Source organism: Rhinoraja longicauda, chromosome 24, assembly GCF_053455715.1.
Source record: "Rhinoraja longicauda isolate Sanriku21f chromosome 24, sRhiLon1.1, whole genome shotgun sequence".
NCBI classification, from domain to species: domain Eukaryota; kingdom Metazoa; phylum Chordata; class Chondrichthyes; order Rajiformes; family Arhynchobatidae; genus Rhinoraja; species Rhinoraja longicauda.
This window is the reverse complement of record NC_135976.1, coordinates 12,826,442-12,841,988: the sequence shown is the minus strand read 5'-3', so window position 1 is coordinate 12,841,988 and position 15,547 is coordinate 12,826,442. Positions and strand designations below refer to the sequence as shown.

The 15,547-nt window shown below is 46.5% G+C and overlaps 1 protein-coding gene across 7 annotated transcripts in view; it reads left to right on the top strand.

Moving 5' to 3' along the window:
* Positions 1–15,547, top strand: part of LOC144605429 (neuron navigator 1-like) — a 602,839-nt gene that overhangs the window by 69,112 nt on the left and 518,180 nt on the right. For 4 of the 7 annotated variants that reach the window (XM_078420677.1, XM_078420676.1, XM_078420670.1 and 1 more), the window contains exon 1: positions 14,055–14,231. The exons of 1 other annotated variant lie outside the window; for it this stretch is intronic. The gene's annotated coding sequence lies outside the window, so the exon portion shown is untranslated. Of the gene's footprint in view, positions 1–14,054; positions 14,232–15,547 lie in introns of those variants that run through there. 2 more of the 7 variants (XM_078420679.1, XM_078420678.1) reach the window with 1 other exon arrangement.

Genomic DNA, 15,547 nt, shown 5'->3' with positions numbered 1-15,547 from the left:
AATCAGGTAGCCGAGATACTCTTAGTCTACTCTTAGTGCTGTGTTTAGGTCAGAGAAGAGAATGTGTACGGTTTTAGGCTGAACTGATTACTGTTCTACATATGCCCCATGTTCGATGATGAATATCCAAAAGTGTCCATTGTACAGTAATTGCAGCAGGTTGGAGCCAGTTTTGTATTCTTACCATTCTTATTCTTACCATGCACAGAATGTGTAGCAAGGAACAGCAGATGCTGGTTTAAACCAAAGATAGACACAAAATGCTGGAGTAACTCAGCGGGACAGGCAGCATCTCTGGATAGAAGGCATGGGTGACGTTTTGGGTCCTGTTTGGGCTGAATTAGCCCCCTTCAGCCAAGACAATAGATTAGTCACTTCAGAGGGAAATTAGCTATGGCCTTGCTCCTGATTCTGTTTCAAGCATCCTGCTAGAAATAAGTAAGTGTGCACATGGACACTGGGTAAAGACACAACATGCTGGAGTAACTCAGCAGGACAGGCAGCATCGCTGGATAGAAGAAATGGGTGCCGTTTCGGGTCGAGACCCTTCTTCAGACTCAGGAGAGATGGAGACCCAGTGATATGGAAGGGTAATGTGTGAAAATGAGAGATCAAAGCAGACGAAGATCGAGGAAAATGTAGAATAGATCATTATTAGCTAGGGATAGATGACAATGAGGCATACAAAGATAAAATCTAATCAGGAGCACAGTCAAACTGCTCAGAGAACTAGGATGGGGGAGGGATTGAGAGCGAGGGAAAGCTAGGTTTACTTGAAGTTTGAGAAGTCAAACTGGAGTGTAAGCTGCCCAAGTTGGAGTGTAAGCTGCTCAAGTGAAATATGAGGTGCACAGAAATATATATACAGTGGCAAATGTGAAAATGAGCATGAAAGCACTTAAAGATTGGGGAATTTAGGAGCATTAAAGTGTTCTTAAAAGAATGGCAATGAGTAAATTAATCCATAGGGCAGACTAGTTCGATAGACTCACCACTGATCTACGAGCTGTTTTATTTTGTGTCTGTGCCTATCTGAGGAAAGCCAGATATGGCACAAAATTCCCTCCTACAGGTGGCAAAACCAATCGAACAAGATGGCATCCATCGTAGGATAAGGCCAATTTGATTCCAAAAATAATAGTGGAGATAGCATTTACTTATTAATAACTGTGATCTTATTTAGGTTCACACATGAGGTATTATGTGAGTAGCTTAGTTTAGTTTAGCGATACAGCGCAGAAACAGGCCCTTCTGCCCACCGACTCTGCGCCGACCAGCGATCCCCGCACATTAACACTATCCTACACACTAGGGACAATTTCACATTGATATCAAGCCAATGAACCTACATACCTGTACGTCTTTGGCGTGTGGGAGAAAACCAGATATCCTGGAGGAAACTCACGCAGATCACGGGGAGAACGTACAAACTCCGTACAGACAGCACCCGTTGTCAGGATCAAACCCACGTCCCTGGCGCCCTAAGGCAGCACCGCTACCGCTGCGCCTTTTGCCGCCCTAAAAAGAATGTAAAGAACAAATATAATGTTTGGTTGTACTTTTCTGATTTGATATGACTCTGATAGTTATGAGACTGGGTTATAGGAATAGTGAGTGTCGTAGGATAAACAATACTGAGGGCTAATAATTAGTCAATAGAAAATTAGTAAATAGGGATGTGGATTGTGCTAATGTGGTGACAGGAATATGCTGACGAAGCCTGACAGGAATTTCATTGAATACGCGTGCGCCCATCACTGTAACAGAAATTTGGATCTACTGTTAATGAATTTAGACTTGTGGATAATCATCTCATTCTGCCTGCCACCTGATTAAGTCTTTCTGAGTTCCGTTCTGTAGTTAAGACCTCATTTTATTGTTAATCAAGTCTCTATGCAAAACCTCGTCATCTGAGAATATGAAATAATGTACCAGAGTCACACTTGACAGGTCAGCTTTGGCTGGCCTCCTGGTGTGCACCAGTTTAATAAACCACCCGTTCCTTCAAACACCAACTACGCGTGGCCTTTCCATTTTGCCCCGACAGTGAGCATGGCTTTGTGGGTGAGAAATTGGTTCCCACAAACTTGAATGAGCTTCTTTGAAGCGGTGACCAAGAAGATGGACGAGGACAATAGTCTACCTGGGATTATGGCCTTTGACAAGGTACCGCATGGTCAACTGGTCCGGAAGGTTAGATCATATGGGATTGAAAATTGGATGCAAAATTGGCTTGAAGGGAGGAGACAGAGGCTGGCAGTCGAGGGTTGTTTTCATAATGGACCTCTGTAACAAGTGGTGTCCCACAGGATTCTGTCCCGAGTCCACTTTTGCTTGTTATTTTATATATTTTTTCTCATTTACTTTAGAGATACAGAGCTGAGACAGGCCCTTCGGCCAACCGAGTCCATGCCGGCCAGCGATCCCTGTAAACTAGTACTATCCCACACACACGGAGGACAATTTACGATTTTACCAAGCCAATTAACCGACAAACCTGTACGTCTTTGGTGTGTGGGAGGAAACCGGAGCACCCGGAGAAAACCCACGCAGGTCTTGGGGAAGAACGTACAAACTCCGTACAGCCAGCATCCAATGTCAGGATCGATCCCTACCTTCGGCGCTGCGGTAGAGTTGCTGCCATGCATTTTATATAATGATTTATACAATGATTTTGAAGTGGATGTAGGTGGCATCGATAGAGGGTTTGTAGATGAGTCTAGGATTGGTGCTATAGTGGAGCGTGAAGAAGGTTTTCTGGGATTAACAAGGGATCCTGAGTAATTGAACGAATGGGCTGGGTTTAGCTCAGATAAATGCGAGGTGTTGCCATTTGGTAAGACAAACCAGGCCAGGTCTTGCACAGTAAATGGTATAGTGTTGGAGGGTGTTGTAGAACAGAAAAACCTGGCGATGCAAGGTACATAGTTCTATGAAAGTGGTGGCACAAATAGACGGAGAGTGAAGAAGATGCTTGGCAAACTTTCCTTCATGAGTCAAAGTATTGAGGACAGGAGTTGGGACAACTGTACAGGATGTTGGAGTGGCCAATCAACAATATAGTTGTGGGTCAGCATAAAGCTAGATATTGTTGGCAATAAAATCAACAGGCGTAAGTTAATCATGCATTGTGATACCCCAGAGCTGTATTTGTAGTCCATAACATTTTGTGTTATAAATTATATTTTGATCTATTTAAGCCTATTTTATGTTTTATAACATATCTGGTAGCTGAAGAACCAAGTTTTACATCAATGCCACCAATTCAGGACAATCTCAGGAATTAGACTCAAAGTGCTGGAATAACTCAGTGATTCAGGCAGCATCTCTGGGGAAAAAAGATGGGTGACATTTCTGGTTGGAAACCTTCTTCAGACAGTTGAAGAGGGGTCCCGACCCGAAACCTCACCCATTTTTTTTTCTCCAGAGATGTTGCCAGACCCGCTGAGTTACTCCAGCACTTTGTGATACTCCAGCACTTTGTGTCTATATCCATTATAAACCAGCACCTGCAGTTCCTTTCTACACAATCTCAGGCATTGATCTGAACTGGAAACTATAATCACAAATAGTTATTGCTCCATTTCCATTACTTAAGTGAATTGTTTCTTTAACTTGTTAATGTCTGCCACTTCTTATAACAATTGATAGGTATCAATTTTTAGCATGCATTATAATGAAAGCTCTTAGAATAAATGCCAAACATGATCTGAATTTAATGATGTATTCTCAGTCAAGCAGCCTTACTTAACTATAAGAAAATAACTGCAGATGCTGGTACAAATCGATTTATTCACAAAATGCTGGAGTAACTCAGCAGGTCAGGCAGCATCTCGGGAGAGAAGGAATGGGTGACGTTTTGGGTCGAGACCCTTCTTCAGACTGAATTGACACTTATTCAGTCTGAAGAAGGGTCTCGACCCGAAACGTCACCCATTCCTTCTCCCCCGAGATGCTACCTGATCTGCTGAGTTACTCCAGCATTTTGTGAATAAGCCTTACTTAACTGTTAGATATCTCAAAATGCAATAGTAACTCAATGGGACAAGTAGCATCTCTGGAGAAATGAAATACGTGACATTTTGGGTTGGAACCCTTCTTCCAACCCGAAACGTCACCTATTCCTTTTCTCCTGCCTGTTTCAGAAACAAAAGACATGAGTTCATTGCCTACCGTGATCCCCATTCCTATTCTGAAGTTAGGCAATTTAACCCAGCTCCAAAAACAAATCAAGACAGAGAGCCTTCTTTTGTCAAAGGCATTGATAATGAACATGTGCTGAACTCGCTTTCGAAAGTTCATTTCTGCTGAAATTATTTAGCCTGTACGACTGAGAGATGAGTTTGCAGCCCCATATGGGGACATTATTTTTTGATGTCGATGAGTTCAGAATATTATTTATGACTGAAGCCCGTGTGTGCTGCAGGGATCTGCATAAACAAGAACATTTGCTCAAGTGCAAAATCTTCTGCAATACTGCCACCAGGTGGAATTCTGTATGGATCTGTTCATTTCCTCATGCTGACTGCTCCACAGATTTACACTTTATTCATTTTTTTTAGCTTGGAGATACAGCGCGGAAACGGGCCCTTCGGCCCACCGAGTCCGTGCCGACCAGCGATCACCCCTTACACAAACACTATCCTACACACATTAGGGACGATGTACAACTTCACCGAAGCCAATTAGCCTGCAAACCTGTACGTCTTTGGAGTGTGGGAGGGAACCAGAACACCTGGGGTAAACAAATGGGGTCACGGGGAGAACGTATAAACTCCGTAACACATCAGCATCCATGGTCAGGATCGAACCTTGGTCTCTGGCGCTGTACAGCAGCAACTCTACCTCTGCGCCACCGTGCCACATATTTTTCAAGGCTATTCATTTTGCTGGAAGTTCAAGTAAAAATAGTCAAAGAATTCGGGAGCATGGGAATAGGCCCTTTGGCCCGGCTCATCCATGCTGACCAAGGTGCATTCTTGAGCTAGTCCCACTTGCCTGAATTTGATCTCTATCCCTCTAAACCTTGGAAGACACAAAGTGCTGTAGTAACTCAGTGAGTCTTCTCTGCAGAACGTAGATAGGTGACGTTGCGGGTCACGATGCTCCTCTCTCCGGCAGGAGTTATGTGAAGCCCTCTCTCACTGCTCCTTCTCCCTCTCAACCTTACCGATCCAATGTTTTTTAAACATTATAATTATACCTACCCCTATAGCGCCCTCTGGCAGCTCATTCCATAAACACATGCGTGGAAAAACCTGTCCCTCAAATCTATATACTAAAACTCGTTTGTTTGTTTGTTTGTTCCTGAACTACAGCCAAAACGGTACACGATAGCGCGACAATTTTAGGCCCATTTTACTCACCATCATCCCTTTGGTGCTAATGGAAGAAGTTTAATTGAAATTGGTGTTATATTTTTAAAGTTATTCACATTTTAAAGTTTAAATCTATCTCCTAGGGAGGAAGGGGGGAGGGTGGGAGGGAGGGAGGGGGTGGAGGGAGGGGGGGAGGTAGGAAGGGGGGAGGGATGAGGAGGAAGGATAAGGGGGGTTGAGGGGGATCTAATGGGGGGGAGGAGGGAGGGAGGGGAGAGGGAAGGGGAGGGGGAGAAAGGAGAGGGGGGAGGAGAGGGTGCTGCACCAATGTAGGAGAGGGTTGGGCCCAAAGGGGTCCACTTGGTCTAGTCCCTTTTAAATCTCTCCCACTCACCTTAAAACTATGCCCTCTAAAGTTAGACTAGGCAAAGGACTGTGACAATCCATCTTATCTATGCCTCTCATTCATGATTTCGTAAACCTGTAAGGTCACCCCTCAGCCGCCTTTGCTCCAGAAAAAATAGTCCCAGAATATCCCAGGGCAGTACAGTGGCACAGCAGGCAGTGCTGCTGCCTCACAGAACCAGAGAGGGTTCGATACTGATCTCAGGCACGACTTCTATGGAGTTTGTACGTTTTCCCTGTGACTGCATTTTTTTTACTGGGTGTACTGGCTTCCTCCCACATCCCAAAGATGTATGGCTTTGTAGGTTAATTGGACCCAGTAAATTGCTCCTAGTGTATAGGAAGTGGATGCAAAAGTGGGATAACAGATCGAGTGTGAGCGGGTGATCGATGATCGGTGTGGACTCGGTGAGCCGAAGGTCTTGTGTCCATGCTGTATCATTCAATTATTCAATCAATCTCTGCAATCTATCTTTCTCACTCCAGCCCAACAATCTTGGCAATAACCTTTTGAATCTCTAGATTTAGTTCAGAGATTCAGCGTGCAAACAGGCCCTTCGGTCTACTGAGTCTGCACCGACCGACAATCACCCTGTACACACTAGTTCCATGCTACACCCAGAGGCAATCTACAGGAGCCAATTAACCCACAACCCAGCACATATTTGGAATGTGGGAGGAAACCGGAGCATCTGGAGGAAACCCACGCGATCATAGGGAGAACGTGTAAACTCCATACAGACAACAACCATAGTCAGGATTGAACCTTGGTCTCTGGAGCTGTAAGGAAGCAACTCTACCGCTGCACCACCGTGCCGACCTAAACCGATAGTATGGTGACCAGAACAACACACGATATTCCAGATGTGGTCTCACCATCATCTTGTACAGCTGTAGCATGATGTTTCATCTATTGTAATCAATGCCCCGACTAATAAAGGCAAGATAGACACATAATGCTGGGGTAACTCAGCGGGACAGGCAACATCTTTGGAGAGAAGGAATGGGTGACGTTTCGGGACGAGACCCTTCTTCAGACTCTAAGGCAAGGATGAGACTTACCACATACGTGGAACAGTTTCATTACAACTGGGGCAAATTGTGTTACTTTCTTCCTATCATCAATATTATTGCAAGGAACACTTTGTAGACTTTGAATGGGTTTTCGGGTCTCACTGCTCAAACTCCTGTGTGGAAAAATGACCAGGAAGTACTTTCTCCGGCTTTTACCTGCAAACGTATTCAGTCAGTGGGAGCCTCAGTGAAGGCAGCACTGCAGCACTCCATCAGCAGTCTTCCTGTCAATGTACCTCCAATGTTAGGTAACCTCTCAGTAATTCCCCTTCCTTCAACTCTCTCTTTACACTCGCCAATTCTTTACACTATTGCAGTGAGACTTCAGACTCTGACCCATGTACACATTTCCCCAACATACTGCTGCCTTTTTATCATCTCTCTTTCTTTCCTGAATTCAACATTGTGAATGGAGATAGACACACAATGCTGGACAGGCAGCATCTCCGGAGAGCAGGAATGGGTGGCGGTTCGGGTCGAGACCCTTTCTTCAGACTGAAGAAGGACTGAAGGTCTGAAGAAGGGTCTCGACCCGAAACCTCACCCATTCCTTCTCTCCAGAGATGCTGCCTGCCCCGCTTGAGTTACTCCAGCATTTTGTGTCTATCTTCGGTGTAAACCAGCATCTGTAGTTCCTTCCTACACAATGTGAATGGAGAGTGAGTACTCTGTGCGAGAAAGAAGATTCGCACTGTTGCCACTGGGTGGCACCAGTGGCACGGCTGGTAGAGGCTGCTGCCACAGAGCGCCAGAGACCTGGGTTCGATCCTGACCTTGGGTGCTGTCTGTGTGGACTTTGTAGGTGCTCCCTGTGACCGCGTCTGGGCTCCTCCGGGTGCTCCAGTTTCCCAAAGGTGCACTGGTTTGTCGGTCAATTGGCTTTTGTAAATTTCCCCGAGTGTGCAGGGAGTTGGTAAGAAAGTGGAATAGCGTAGAACGAGTGTGAATGGGTGATTGATGGTTGGCGTGGACTCGGTGGGACGAAGGGCCTTTTTCCATGCTATAGCATTAAATAAAACAGCACTGATTATGTGGGAGTGAATGAGATGCTGGTGGCCTGAGCCATAACATTACAGTAGAGGTCCAATACTGTGAAACATGCAATTTCCACATCACAATTCAGTGATAATGGAGTGATAATGAAAATGTTTAGTTTAGTTTAGTTTATTGTTGTCACGTGGACAAAGGAGCAATGGTAGAGTTGCTGCCTCAGAGACCTGAGTTCGATCTTGACTACGTGTGTTTAGATTTAGAGATACAGCGCAGAAACAGGCCCTTCGGCCCACCGGGTCCGCGACGCCCAGCAATCCCCGCACACAAACACTATCCTACACCCACTAGGGACAATTTTTACATTTTGCCCAGCCAATTAACCTACATACCTGTACGTCTTTGGAGTGTGGGAGGAAACTGAAGATCTCGGAGAAAACCCACGCAGGTCACGGGGAGAAGGTACAAACTCCGTTCAGACGGCGCCCGTAGTCAGGATCGAACCTGAGTCTCCGGCGCTGCATTCGCTGTAAGGCAGCAACTCTACCGCTGCGCCACCGTGCCACCCTGTCTGTGTGGACTTTTGCAGGTTCTCCCAGTGACCGTGTGGGTTTTCTCCAGGTGCTCCAGTTACCTCCCACACTCTAAAGACATGCAGATTTGTAGGTTAAATGATCTCTAGTGTGTAGGAAAGGACTAGTGTGTGGGTGATCGCTGGTCAGAATGGACTCGGTGGGCCAAAGGGCCTGTTTCCATGCTGTATCTCTAAACGAAACTAAACTAAACTACATTGTACCAAGGTACCCCGAAAAGCTTTTTTCTTGCATGTTGTCCAGTCAGCGAAAATACTATACATGATTCCAATCAAGCCGTCCACAGTGTACAGATACAGGATCAAACGTATGTTTGTGATAATCAAGTGGTAGCCCATCGGTGAAGGGAGATCAGTGCGGGGGTGGGCAGTAGAAGGTACGGCAATGGAGAAGGTACAGCAGTTCACGTTAATACAGATGGGCAGTGCTTTTTTATTCGTGACCATTCACACTGGTAAATTGGATGGAAATCTCCAAAAGGTTTAAAGACAATATGTCATTTTCTGACCACGTGACCTATATGTTACTAATCATGTGTTACGGCAACTTTCTCTCTACCACAAAAGCAATGTGAATGGCCATTGGAGCATGGTACTAGGGCACCTTCCCGAATACTGGGTGGCACCGTAAGATGGCAGCCTCGCCAACAGTCTGTCTCGTCCTTTTCTTCTTTTGTTGTTTTTAGTCTGTTGTTAAATGTATGTTTTAGTGCATCTTTAGTTTTGTATTATATGGGGGGATTTTTTAAAATCTCTTTCCTCTTCAGAGATGCGACTTTTTTCCGTGTTGTATCTCAGTCCGCACTGCGGACTTAACATCGTGGAGCTCGCGGTCCCTTGGTTAGGGACCGACTTCGGGAGCTCCAACTGTCGGAGCATCGACCGCCCCGACGCGGGAGCTTCGATCGCCGGCTGTAGGAGCTATGACCGCCCCGACTGCAGATGGTTCGACTGCTCCGACTGCAGGAGAATAAAGAGGAAAGAAGATTAGACTTTATTGCCTTCCATCACAGTGAGGGATGTGGGGGAGATGCTGTGGTGGATGTTTATGTTAACTTTTATGTAGTTGTGCGTCTTGTTGCTTTTTTTCTGGTATGACAGTATGGTAAATCAAATTTCACTGTACCTTAAATGGTACACATGACAATAAAGGACCATTAACCATTGGACCATTGAGCCTCAGCTGGTTCCATTAAGAAAGTGTGATGTTCACATTGAGACTGAGAAACATATCAGTTTAGTTCAGTTTAATTTATTTTAGTTTGGTTTGGTTTAGTTTGGTTTAATTTGGTTTAGTTTAGTTTAGTTTTGTTTAGTTTGGTTTGGCTTAGAGATACAGCAAAAGTGTGAGGGAAGCATAGAATGGGAGAATCCTGAACCATCTGACATGTTGTAGATATGTATGGGCCTGTGCCTTGGAAGAATGTAGAGGTTTTGCTGTCAAATTGTGCATTTGTATTTGTGATATGATGTATTGTGAACACATCAGCTGCAAAGGGGTGTCCAGGGAGGGTGGGTGAGGGTTATTTTTGTTGTTATATATAAAGAACAAAATGGAGGGGAATGTAATGCATTACGTTTTTCGTATTGTATCTTTCCTTCAATAAAAATAAATATTTTTTTTTAAAAAAGAGATACAGCATGGAAACAGGCCCTGGAAGCCAATTAACCTACAAACCGCACGACTTTGGAAAGTGGGAGGAAACCATTCCTTCTCTCCTGAGATGCTGCCCGACCTGCTGAGTTACTCCAGCATTTTATGAATAAATACCTTCGATTTGTACCAGCATCTGCAGTTATTTTCTTACAGTCACAGGGAGAACATACAAATCCATACAGACAGCACCCGTAGTCAGGATCGAACCCAGGTCCCACTGTTGTGCCACTGTGCCGTATCATCATGCAAAATATTAATTTATAGCTTAATCTCTTCCAATTAATACTTGCAAGAAACTCCTTTGCAATGAATACAGGGGTAAAATGCTACCCTCTGAAGTTTAAAAGTATGAGGGAAGCATAGAAGACTTTCAAGCATCTTGAGTTGGTGCTGCGGAAAGGATATATTTTCTTGGAGGAGATTTTGGGGTCCCAGTTTCAAGTTAAGAGCTCATGCATTTAAAATGCGCCTTTGATTTCTCTCGGGGACTTTAGAAGTCTCTTCCTCAAAGGAAGTCAGGAACAGAGTTTTTCCTAAGGACAGAGGGAGATGGATTCTGATAAGATAGGTTACTGTGGGTGCATGGGAATACAGAGTTGAGGTTGCAATTAAATCAGCTGTGGTCTTATGAATGGGGGAGCTGTGGTTTCATTAGATGGTGAAGAAAGAAATTCAGTGGAGCAAAACCAGGTTGAAACAGTGAGTCTGCTGGAAAGCTCAGTTTGCGAATCCTGGGTAGGAGGGTTGAAGAAGCAGACTTTGCGGGATTGGGAGACTAAGAAGGCTGAAGCCTGTGGAGGGAAGATCTCCTGAGGAAATGAAGTCCATAACTTGGCCTGATGTTCAGTGTTGTAGCAAGGAAGTGCAGATGCTGGTTTACACAAAAGGGATGATGAAGTATCTCAGCGGGTCAGGCAGCATGTCTGGAGAGCATGAATCACTGACTTTTCGGGTCAGGATCATTTTTGTTCACTGGTTGTGTCACAGCTCAAAGGAAGATAAGACTGTGTGTATGAAAGCTGTCATTTGGCCTTTGTAAGACAGAGGGCTGTTTGCCAAACTACAACAGACCCACCTGCTTTAATGGGTTTGATGACAATATTAGGATTCAAGGTTTCAAGGTCAGTTTATTGTCACATGTACCAGTTAAGGTACAGTAACATTTGAGTTACCATACAGCCATACTAAGTGAAAAGCAACAAGACACACAACCACATAAAAGTTAACATAAACATCCATCACAGTGGATTCCACATTCCTCATTGTGACGGTGGGCAGTAAAGTTCAGCTTCTTCCTCTTTGTTCTCCCAGGCACTTTCCCCTGCAACCGCAGGAGATGCAACACCTGTCCCTTTACCTCCCCCCTCAACTCCATTCAAGGACCCAAACAGTCTTTCCAGGTAAGACAGAGGTTCACCTGCACCTCCTCCAACCTCATCTATTGTATCCGCTGCTCTAGATGTCAACTTCTTTACATCGGCGAAACCAAACGCAGGCTCGGCTCCTCCAGTGCCATAGTGAGGCCCACTGGAAATTGGAGGAACAGCCCCCTTCCCAGTTCTCCCTCCATCTTCCTGTCTCCACCTATATCCTTCCTTTGCATGGGTTGTAGGTTGCTTTGCCCTTGAATGTGTACGTGATAGAATGTGGGAAGACTTGAAGGGAACGAGGAGAGAATAAAATTAGATAGTGTCATTGAATAGTTATTGGTTAGAATAGACTCAATGGATCGATGGACCTGTTTCTGTGCTGTATCACTCTATGGACTTAAAATTCAGCCCTTTATGACACCTTACAGTGCTTGCAGCGCCAGAGACCCAGGTTTGATCCTGACTACGGGTGCTGTCTGTAAGGAGTTCATACGTTCTCCCTGTGACTGTGTGGGTTTTCTCCGAGATCTTTGGTTTCCTCCCGCATTCCAAAGATTTACAGGTTTGTAGATTGTGTAGGAAGGAACAGCAGACGCTGGTTTAAACCGAAGATAGACACAAAATCTTGGAGCAACTCAGCATGCCAGGCAGCATCTCTGGAGAGAAGGAATGGGTGACGTTTCGGGTCGAGGCCCTATCTTCAGGTTTGTAGATTAATTGGCTTGAGTTTGTATACTTGGTGTTAATGTTAATGTAGATTAATTGTCTTGTGTTAATGTGCGGGGACGGCTGGTCGGTGCGGACTCGGTGGGCGGAAGGGCCTGTTTCCGCGCTGTATCTCTAACCTAAACTAAACTAAGTAACAGTCGTCTGTAAGAACGCGATTCTTTGCTTTGATAGGCAAGGGAGCGAATCCTTAAATCACATAGAAAGACTAAAATGAAGCAGAAATGACAAGCAATTTTCAGAACTACTTGGTTTCATTGCCTCTAAGCCTTCCTCCCCATTTCTGTACTTGGTTTCATTGCCTCTAAGCCTTCCTCCCCATTTCTGTGTGTTGACTTGCACGATCACCCTATAAAGATAGATATCACTAGTTTTGAATCAGTTATTAGAAAATCCACTGATGTTTGGCAAACCTCTGAAATGCACTATGTAACCTCAACAGTGCACTTTCTTTGTTTTTAATCTCCTGCCAGAGTATTAGTAAAAACAAAATTGGAGAAATTAATGGCCGTTGAAAACCAATAAATTCTCAAGATCTGATGCTAGCATTCTAAGGTTTCAAAGGAGGCGACTTGGAAGATAGTGGACCCACTAATTGTCATCTTTCCAAATTCCATGGAGTTTAGAGTATGATTCTGAAAGATTGGGAGGCAACAAAAGCAATCCAACTATTTAAGAAGGGGAGGGGAGAAAAATTGGTAACAACACACAACCTCATGTCAGTGGTAGGGAAATTGTGGAATGTTAAGTAGCAAATGTGGTGCAGTGGTACAGCTGGTAGAGTTGCTGCCTCACCGCTTCAGGGATCCCGGTTCGATCCTGACATTGGGTGCTGTCTACGTGGAGTCCGCACTTTCTCCTGGGGACCGCATGGGTTTCCTCAGGGGCTCCAGTTTCACGTCCCAAAGATGTGCTGGTTTGTAGGGTTATTGGTCTCTGTAAATTGTTCCTCGTTTGTCGGGAAGGGGCTGAGAAAGTGGGATAACATGGAACCAGCGTGGAAACAGGATGGTTGACATGGCCTTGGTGGGCCGAAGGGCCTGTTTCCATGCAGTATCTCTAAGCTAAAGTAAACTAAACTGGAAACATGTAATTGAGAAATACGAGTAGAATTAGGTTGAGGGGGATGGAGGGAGAGGGGAGGTTGAGAGGGGGAAGGTGGGGGAGGAGGGAGGGGGAGGAGGGGGAGGGAGGGTGAAGGAGGGAGGGGGGAGGAGGAGGGGGGAAGAGGGTGAGGGAGGGAGGGGGAGGGAGGGGAGGAAGAGGGGGGGAGAGGGAGGAGGGTGAGAGGGGGGAGGAGGGAGAGGGGAGAGGGGGGAGGAGAGGGGGAGGAGTTGGAGGGAGGGAGGAGTGTGAGGGAGAGGGAGTGAGGTGAGGGAGGAGGGTGAGGGGAGGGGAGGAGGAGGAGTGTGAGGGATGAGTGTGAGGGAGGCAGGGAGAGGGGAGGGAGGGGAGGAAGAGGGGGGGGAGGGTGAGAGGGGGGAGGAGGGAGAGGGGAGAGGAGGGAGAGGGAGAGGGGAGAGGAGGGTGAGGGAGGGAGAGGTGAGGGAGGAGGGGGAAAGGGGGAGGAGAGGGGTGGGAGAGAGGAGAGGGGAGGAGGAGGGAGAGAGAGGGAGGGAGAGGGGAGGGTGAGAGGATGGAGGAGGAGAGAGAAGGAGGGAGAGGGAGGGGAGGAGGGTGAGAGAGGAGAGGGAGGGAGAGGGTGTGGGGTGGGAGGAGGAGGAGTGTGAGGGAGGAGTGTGAGGGAGGAGTGTGAGGGAGGAGTGTGAGGGAGGAGTGTGAGGGGAGTGTGAGGGAGGGAGAGGAGGGAGATGAGAGAGGGAGGACGTTGGGCGTTACAAGGTGCGGGAAGGGGGTGGATCACAGCTGCCAGTGCAAGGTAAATGCTTTGTAGCGCCGTGTGGGCGAGTGAGCGGCCGCTGCTTCCACATGCGTGCGTGGAGCTGAGATCCTTTTAAGAAGGAAAACAAAAAGGAGGAGAGGTTACTGTGGCCGAGAGAGGCGTGTTGCACCACCACCACCACCACGACAACAACAAGGGCAGGAGAACTGGGGGCTCCATCAGCAACGTCGCGGCTGCATTGTGTTTAATTTGAAAGGTAACCAAAGAGAAAAGGGCTGGTGTGCGAGTCACACAATAGCAAACTCACTCTCGCACGAAGGGCAGTGGCAGAACAGCGCCCTGGGCACGGGAGACACACACACACACACACACAGAGACACACACACACAGAGCACACACACACAGAGCACACACACACACACACACACACAACACACACACACACACACAGAGCACACACACACAGAGCACACACACACAGAGCACACACACACACAGAGCACACACACACACACACAGACACACACACACAGACACACACACACAGACACACACACACAGACACAGAGACACACACACAACGACACACACACAGACAACACACACACACACACACACAGACACACAGACCAGAGACACACACACACACACACAGACACACACACACACACACACAGACACTACACACACACAGACACAGAGACACAAACACACACACGACACACACACACACACGACACACACACACACACAGACACAGACACACACACACACAGACACACACACAACACAGACACACACACATCACACAGAGACACACACACAGACACACACACACACACAGAGACACACCACACACACACACACACAGAGCACACACACACACACACACAGAGCACACACACACGACACACACACAACAGACACACACACACACACACACACACACACACACAGAGACACACACACAGCACACACTCACCACACAGAGCACACAGCCACACACACACACACACACACACACACAGACAGACAGCCACACACACACACACACACAGACACACACACACACACACACAGACACACACACACAGACAGACCACACACACAGACACACACACAGACACACACACACACACACACAGACACACACACACACACAGACAGACACACACACACACACCACAGCACACACAGACACACACACACACACACACACAGCCACACATCACACACACACAGCCACACACACACCACACAGCCACACACACACACACACAGAGCCACACAGCCAAGAGCAAGACTGACCCTACTGCTCGTGTGTACTTCCATGGGGGAACTTTGAGCCTGCAGCCCCTCTGCAGCCCAAGTCCCCCCAAAATAAGCGAACTGTTCCACTGCTGGGACTACCATTTCACATACAAGGCAAAGAAAGCCTTTACCTAAAACCTGCTCTCAATTCAAGATTCAAGATATCTTTATTTCTCATCCAAAAAACAATTTTTTTTGGACGAAATTTTAGTCACCCACACACAGTCCCTTTCCTTCTGATCCCTTTCTGATCATTTCAAG